The 9083-nt window shown below is 44.1% G+C and overlaps 1 long non-coding RNA gene across 1 annotated transcript; it reads right to left on the bottom strand.

The window, feature by feature from the left end:
- Positions 1–952: 952 nt before the first annotated feature.
- On the bottom strand, positions 953–3832 carry LOC121005978. Its single transcript, XR_005779993.1, has 3 exons — positions 3800–3832; positions 3176–3627; positions 953–1083 (listed from the first exon to the last, which is right to left on the bottom strand). It is a non-coding gene; the product is annotated as an uncharacterized LOC121005978 (long non-coding RNA).
- Positions 3833–9083: the final 5251 nt, after the last annotated feature.

Raw genomic sequence — 9083 nt, 5'->3', positions numbered from 1 at the left:
ATGTGCCTCACATTAACACTAAGTAACCTCATTATGTGTACCTCACATTAATGGTTAACCCAATGTTGCCCATTATTTGATGAGGTGATTGGAGGCCACTTACTTTTAATCTGAGGTACATGGGGGTACTAATGTAATAACACCATGTACCTCAGATTAATAATAGGTGACCCCATCTGTGGGACAGTGTGTAGGTACCTGCGCTTTTCAGATCACTAATGGCTGGGGACTGGACAGTGGCGGATCCAGAGCCTGGTCTCGGGATGGGCACTTCCATATTGTTTTGTGGCGGCGGACAGAAAATAATGTGGTGCTTATAGAACAGACTATTTTATTTAACCTGTGTGAGCAGAAGAAATGCTCTGTCTATAACTAAGGACTATCAGGGTATATTACAGGGCGTATTATAACTGAGGAGGGGTATCAGGGGACATTATACATATACAGGGGGTAATATAACTGAGGGGTATCAGGGTACATTATACAGTGGTAAAATAACTGAGGGGGTATCAGGGTAAATTATACAAGGGGTAATATAGCTGAGGGGTATCAGGGGACATTTTACAGGGCTAATATAACTGAGGGCTATCAGGGACATTATACAGGGGTAATATATAAGTTATATTATGACTGTATAATGTCCCCTGATACCCCTCAGCTATATTAACCCCAGTATAATGTCCCATGATATCCCTCAGTTAGATTACCACTGTATAATGTACCCTGATACCCCTCAGCTATATTAACCCCAGTATAATGTCCCATGATATCCCTCAGTTATATTACCACTGTATAATGTACCCTGATACTCCTCAGTTATATAACTGAGGAGTAGGGTACATTATACAGTGGGGTAATATAACTGAGCTGAGAAGGGGTGCAGGTACTTTATATGTGTAGTGCGTACTACTGTATTATAACTTCTACTTATAGGGTCTCAGTTAGGCACCTGGAGTCACACATTTTGAAGGACTATTGCTGGTTTTCTGGCACCGTACTGCCAGCCCAGATGTTGTAGCTGCTCACATGAAGGTCCTGCTGATTCACTCTGGTCAGGGACGTCCTCTCACGTATTCAGGTGCCCTATAATGTGAACATGGGGTGTCTTAACTTAAGGAAGCGAATCAACGCAATATGTTACTGCAAAATGCAATTAAACTGCGCCGTATTAATACAGCATAGTGGTATAGCTAGCAGGGTCACAGATGCAAGCAGGACCACCAGGAAAACTGATATTAGCCCTTTCAATGCATTTGATCACCAAGGATGCTCTAACACTAACACCTGTACTTCCCTAGAGGCTATATATATATATATATAAATCACACATCAAAAGTAGGGCAGCACTCCTTTGCCAACTGTAAAGTGGGTGCCAGCGGTAACCCCTCAATTCTGGGTGGTAGACAAATTGCAAAAATCCACAGCACTCCTTAAAAGTGAAAAAATGTGCTATTTATTCACACATGTCATACAGCAATGTTTCGGTTTCTCACAGAACCTTTTTCAAGCCAAGTGTTGAAGGCTTGAAAAAGGTTCTGAGAGAGAACCGAAACGTTGCTGTATGACATGTGTGAATAAATAGCACATTTTTTCACTTTTAAGGAGTGCTGTGGATTTTGGCAATATATACACTCACCTAAAGAATTATTAGGAACACCTGTTCTATTTCTCATTAATGCAATTATCTAGTCAACCAATCACATGGCAGTTGCTTCAATGCATTTAGGGGGTTGGTCCTGGTCAAGACAATCTCCTGAACTCCAAACTGAATGTCAGAATGGGAAAGAAAGGTGATTTAAGCAATTTTGAGCGTGGCATGGTTGTTGGTGCCAGACGGGCCGGTCTGAGTATTTCACAATCTGCTCAGTTACTGGGATTTTCACATACAACCATTTCTAGGGTTTACAAAGAATGGTGTGAAAAGGGAAAAACATCCAGTATGCGGCAGTCCTGTGGGCAAAAATGCCTTGTGGATGCTAGAGGTCAGAGGAGAATGGGCCGACTGATTCAAACTGATAGAAGAGCAACGTTGACTGAAATAACCACTCGTTACAACCGAGGTATGTAGCAAAGCATTTGTGAAGCCACAACATGCACAACCTTGAGGCGGATGGGCTACAACAGCAGAAGACCCCACCGGGTACCACTCATCTCCACTACAAATAGGAAAAAGAGGCTACAATTTGCACAAGCTCACCAAAATTGGACTGTTGAAGACTGGAAAAATGTTGCCTGGTCTGATGAGTCTCGATTTCTGTTGAGACATTCAAATGGTAGAGTCCGAATTTGGCGTAAACAGAATGAGAACATGTATCCATCCTCTGATGGCTACTTCCAGCAGGATAATGCACCATGTCACAAAGCTCGAATCATTTTAAATTGGTTTCTTGAACATGACAATGAGTTCACTGTACTAAAATGGCCCCCACAGTCACCAGATCTCAACCCAATAGAGCATCTTTGGGATGTGGTGGAACTGGAGCTTCGTGCCCTGGATGTGCATCCCTCAAATCTCCATCACCTGCAAGATGCTATCCTATCAATATGGGCCAACATTTCTAAAGAATGCTATCAGCACCTTGTTGAATCAATGCCACGTAGAATTAAGGCAGTTCTGAAGACAAAAGAGGGTCCAACACCGTATTAGTATGGTGTTCCTAATAATTCTTTAGGTGAGTGTATATATATATATCAAAAAGATGGCAGGGCAGCACTCCTCACTTCAAGTGATGCAAATGATTAAGGTGCCAGCAGGTCCAAACACAATCCAAATAAATGTGACGCAGCAATCCTTAGATAAAAAGTGAAAAAATACCAAATTTATTCAACACATGTTGATACAAGTAACGCTTCAGCTCTCTCACAGAGCCATTATCACTTGGCTTGATAATGGCTCTGTGAGAGAGCTGAAACGTTGCCTGTATCAACATGTGTTGAATAAATTTGTTATTTTTTCACTTTTTATCTAAGAAGGAGTGCTGCAATACATTTATTTGGAAAAAAAAGAATATATATATATTAACCCTGTGACTGCCTTACTCCACCAGGGATGCAGACAATAAGCTTCACTTGCATGCTGTTTAATGCAGTTTGCCTGAATGCTGGATGTTCTGTGGCCCTTTGTATCTGGCGACTTAGAGCTTATTATTGGCCATGATGACACCACCACCCTCACCTAACTTAGCAGGCACGCGGGACGGCACTCAGTATCTTCAGGCAGGCTCTTCTTTCTTCCTCTGCCTCCCAGACGGGACTACTCCCTCTCCTGTCCTGGCTCACCTCGCACGGCTATGCCACCGCTCCAGCTCCGCCACCCTATGTACAGTAAACGGGACATGTTCTAGTTTTATTCTGACAGCCTTTTGCCGTGCCTCGCTGGAACTCTGCCCTCATTATAGTCAATGGGGACAGAGCAGCAGTCTGGGGGCACGCGGTCAACTTCACAATAGGGAGCAGCAGTTGGTCATGATGACACCACCACCCTCACCTAACTTAGCAGGCACGCGGGACGGCACTCAGTATCTTCAGGCAGGCTCTTCTTTCTTCCTCTGCCTCCCAGACGGGACTACTCCCTCTCCTGTCCTGGCTCACCTCGCACGGCTATGCCACCGCTCCAGCTCCGCCACCCTATGTACAGTAAACGGGACTAGTTCTAGTTTTATTCTGACAGCCTTTTGCCGTGCCTTGCTGGAACTCTGCCCTCATTATAGTCAATGGGGACAGAGCAGCAGTCTGGGAGCACGCGGTCAACTTCACAATAGGGAGCAGCAGTTGGTCATGATGACACCACCACCCTCACCTAACTTAGCAGGCACGCGGGACGGCACTCAGTATCTTCAGGCAGGCTCTTCTTTCTTCCTCTGCCTCCCAGACGGCACTACTCGCTCACCTCGCACGGCTATGCCACCGCTCCAGCTCCGCCACCCTATGTACAGTAAACGGGACATGTTCTAGTTTTATTCTGACAGCCTTTTGCCGTGCCTCGCTGGAACTCTGCCCTCATTATAGTCAATGGGGACAGAGCAGCAGTCTGGGGGCACGCGGTCAACTTCACAATAGGGAGCAGCAGTTGATCATGATGACACCACCACCCTCACCTAACTTAGCAGGCACGCGGGACGGCACTCAGTATCTTCAGGCAGGCTCTTTTTTCTTCCTCTGCCTCCCAGACGGGACTACTCCCTCTCCTGTCCTGGCTCACCTCGCACGGCTATGCCACCGATCCAGTTCCGCCACCCTATGTGCATTAAACGGGACATGTTCTAGTTTTATTCTGACCGCCGGGCCGGTCCTGGGCCGCGGCCCGGCGGTAGGGGACCGCCGCATTAGGGTACTTTCACACTTGCGTTTTTCTTTTCCGGCATAGAGTTCCGTCCTAGGGGCTCAATGCCGGTGTTCTGCCACTTTTCTATACCCGGACAAAAGTCTATACCCGGAAGTGATGTAGCTGCACCGGAAGTAACGTGGACGCGTTGGAATCAGCTGGAGGAGGGGGTGTGCGCGCTGTAGAAAAGTGGCAGAACACCGGCATTGAGCCCCTAGGACGGAACTCTATGGCGGAAAAGAACAGATCAGTTTTATCCCCATGCATTCTGAATGCAGAGTAATCCGTTCAGGATGCATCAGGATGTCTTCAGTTCAGTCTTTTTGACTGATCAGGCAAAAGATAAGGGTACTTTCACACTAGCGTTTTTCTTTCCGGCATAGAATCCGTCCTAGGGGCTCAAATCCAGAAAAGAACTGATCAGTTTTATCCCCATGCATTCTGAATGGAGAGCAATCCGTTCAGGATGCATCCAGTTCAGTCTTTTTTACTGATCAGGCTTTTCAGAAAACTGTAGCATGTTTTATTTTTACCTCCGGCCAAAAATCCGGAACACTTTGATTAAACGCCGGATCCGGCATTTTCCCCATTGACTTGCATTAGTGCCGTGTGATCCCACTTTTGCATGTTAAACCCGAAAAATGTAAAAAAAAAAAAGTTTAAGTCCATAAATGGCGGATCTGTTTTTTCCAATGCATTTTTTCATTGTGATCAGAATCCTGATCAGGATTCAAATGTAATCCGTTTTCACACGTTTTTCCAGATCAGCGGGCAGTTCCGGCGATGGAATTTCCCGCTGGATTCAAACAACGCTAGTGTGACAGTACCCTTAGATAGGCATATACAACAGTTTGAAGTGCCCACGACCTTCACAGAGTGGGACACTGCACACTGAAACTGACATGTGAATGAGGCCTAACTGATGCGCAAAATAACTGCAGTACGCACCATGTGCATGTGGCCCTAGCAAAGGATTTGTGTGTGGAGGGGAAATCTGCAGTACACCAAACCTCAGCCAAAATCAGGAATTTGGGATGGGGTTGGGGTCCACACAGAAATTGACCTGTGGGTGGATTTTAAAACCATGTCAAATCTGCATTTAAATCATGCGGTTTTTGCAGCACGTTTTTCTGTTCACATCTGGCGTTGACTGTAGCAACTGGGTTACCACTTTCATTTTTAACGGACACTGTGAGAATAGCACAAGTGACGCGGTCGGCTGCCACAGGCGCCCTCATGGTTACAGGGCAGCTTCACATTGCCAGTCCCACATCCAGGCAAGTCTATTATTGAACGAGGGTCCCGCGCTCACCCCCCCAAAATCCTCACCACCAGCAGCCAGTGCACCCCCCAATGTCTCCAGCACACCTGACACAGCGTGGTCTCGTGTCGCTGCGCTGTCGGATACGCTGTACTGGCCGGCCGCACGGCGCTTATTCACAGTGTAATAAACGGGCGGGAGAAGAGCGCGCGCACTGTTAGGGAAGACAGACCAACGTCAGGAAGAAGAGGCTGCCGTTCGGTACGCAGCGGTAAGCCCTCCCCCTACTTTAATATTAGACCTATTCATTGGTGGCAGTGGTGCGGCGCCTCAGAGCCAGCTCATTGTATTGGGCTCTGCGGCGGCCGAGTCATGGGAGGGAGGGATCCCCAAGCCTCCGTCCCTCCCTCCTTCTCCACTGACTTACATTTTTTTTTTTTATCCGTCGGGCTCGCATGCGCTTCCAGTTCCACTGCGTTCCTCTGCGTTCCTCTGCGGCCCGGCATAGTCTCATCCAGGGCCCGGTCCTGGGCCGCGGCCCGGCGGTTGGGGACCGCTGCTCTACTTGGAACCTTGTTAAGATCCAGCCATGCTAAATATGATTTTGTGCCATTTTTCAAGTGGTCTTAAATTTTTGATCAGGACTGTATAATACATAGTAATACCTCCAAAAATAGTTATTACTTTACATTCCCCATATGTCTACTTCATGTTTGGATCATTTTGGGAATGATATTTTATTTTTTGGGGATGTTACAAGGCTTAGAAGTTTAGAAGCAAATCTTGAAAATTTTCAGAAATTTTAAAAAACCCAGGCGAGGCTTACATAATAGAAATCACCCAAAAATTACCCCATTCTATAAACTACACCTAGAGTAGAAAAACCCGAAAAGTGACCCCATTTTAGAAACTACAGGATAGGGTGGCAGTATTGCTGGTACTAGTTTAGGGTACATATGATTTTTGGTTGCTCTGTATTACACTTTTTGTGAGGCAAGGTAACAAGAAATAGCTGTATTGGCACCGTTTTTATTTTTGATTTACAACATTCGTCTGACAGGTTAGATCATGTGATTTTATAGACCAGGTTGTCACGGATGCTGCGATACCTAATATGTATATATTTTTTTTATTTATGTAAGTTTTACACAATGATTTCATTTTTGAAGCAAAAAAAATCATGTTTTAGTGTTTCCATAGTCTGAGAGCCATAATTTTTTCAGTTTTTGGGCGATTACCTTGGGTAGGGTATGATTTTTGCGGGATGAGATGACGGTTTTATTGGCACTATTTTGGGGTGTGTGTGACTTTTTAATCGCTTGCTATTACACTTTTTGTGATGTAAGGTGACAAAAATGGTTTATTTAGCACAGTTTTTATTTTTTACGGTGTTCATCTGAGGGGTTAGGTCATGTGATATTTTTATAGAGCCGGTCGATACGAACGCGGCGATACCTAATATGTATACTTTTTATTTATTTATGTAAGTTTTACACAATAATATCATTTTTGAAACAAAAATAAAATCATGAGAGCCATAGTTTTTTCAGTTTTTTGGGCGATTACCTTGGGTAGGGTCTCATTTTTTGCGGTATGAGATGACGGTTTGATTGGCACTATTTTGGGGTGCATATGACTTTTTGATCGCTTGCTATTAAACTTTTTGTGATGTAAGGTGACAAAAAATGGTTTATGTAGCACATTTTCATACGGACGCGGCGATAACCTAATATTTATACTTTTTTTATTTATGTAAGTTTTACACAATAACAGCTTTTTTAAAACAAAAAAAATGATGTTTCAGTGTCTCCATATTCTGAGCCATAGTTTTTTTATATTTTTTGGGCGATTGTCTCAGGTAGGGGCTCATTTTTTGCAGGATGAGGTGACGGTTAGATTGGTACTATTTTGGTGGGCAAACGCCTTTTTGATCGCTTGCTGTTGTACTTTTTGTGATGTAAGGTGCAAAAAAATGGTTTATTTAGCACAGTTTTTATTTTTTATGGTGTTCATCTGAGGGGTTAGGTCATGTGATATGTTCATAGAGCTGGTCGATACGGACCTAATATGTATACTTTTTTTCCCCCCTATTTTTAACTTTTTTTTTTACTTTATTTGGGGAAAATGAAGTTTTTGTTTATTTTTACTTGAAACTTTTAATTTTTGGGGGGAAAACTTTATTTTTTCAACTTTTTTTTTTCACTGAATTTTTTGTCCCACTTTGGGACTTGAACTTTTGGGGGTCTAATCCCCTTTACAATGCATTCCAATACTTCTGTATTGGAATGCATTGGCTGTATGAGTAATACTGTGTGTATTACTCATACAGCTTCCGGCCTGTGAGATCCAGGGGGCTGGATCTCACAGGCACGTCACAGAAAGGCAGCGGCGATGCCTCAGCAAGGCATCGCGCTGCCTTCCATGCCATCGGGTCCCCCCTACAGCCGCATAGGGACCCGATGGCACAGCCGCCCGCCGGATAAGGTAAAACTGCAGGTCTGAATTGACCTGCGGTTTGCGGCGATGCAGGGGGTCACATGACCCCCCCCCCCCCGGCGTTGTGACAGGACGCCCGCTGAATGATTTCAGCAGACATCCTGTTGCGATTAATCCCCGCCGCGCCGCAATGCCGTTTTAAAGTTAGGACGTACCGGTACGTCCTGGATCCTTAAGTACTCGGCAAACATGGCGTACCGGTACGTCCTAAGTCCCTAAGGGGTTAAAGTGAGGAAAATTGGCTTCTACCTCAGTTTTTTTTTTGCCTTTCTCTGGATCAACTTGCAGTATAACAGGCTGAACTGCATGGACAGATGTCTTTTTCAGCCTTATAGACTATGTTACAAAAGTGCACAAAACAGTCAGAAAAACCTATGTGTGAAAGTACCCTAAAGTTGTTTTTTTATTGGGCAGGGAACATTGTAAAACTGAAAAAATAAAATAATAAATAACTTACTCAACTTTAAAATATAGTATACAAAAAAAGAGTTATAGAGGCTCACCCACCTGTAGGTGTGGATAGGTGCTCTAGTCGCGTGTTGACCCACCCAGTCAAAATGAAATAAAGCATAATTTAAAATAAAATGTAGCGACAGGCACTCGACCTTTTGATACCATACATTAATAACGTGGAGGTGTGGATTAAAACTCCAATTTATTTGTAAAATTAAGAACCACCTAAAATAGATACCACTTCATACAATAAAATGAAATAGATGCCACTTCATAAAATAGCTCTAAAAACTTGCACACAGAATCGAATATGTTAAAATAGCACACCAACATACGGGTCCAGATATAGTTATTTCATCCACAATGGCCCTCTATTGATGGTAACCATTGGAATTAGGCATATAGATGAGGGCTGGTAGGGCCTCTCACTCAATAGCCTTCTGAGTTTAGTAGGTAATTGTCTGTGGTAAGTTGGCAGATAATAAAGTCCTCAATTCCTTAGGCTGCGATCGACAATGATACAGTTGCAAGAAAAAGTATGTGAACCAT

The sequence above is a fragment of the Bufo bufo genome, chromosome 6 (assembly GCF_905171765.1).
Source record: "Bufo bufo chromosome 6, aBufBuf1.1, whole genome shotgun sequence".
Classification (NCBI taxonomy): Eukaryota; Metazoa; Chordata; class Amphibia; order Anura; family Bufonidae; genus Bufo; species Bufo bufo.
This window is presented reverse-complemented; position numbering and strand designations above follow the sequence as displayed.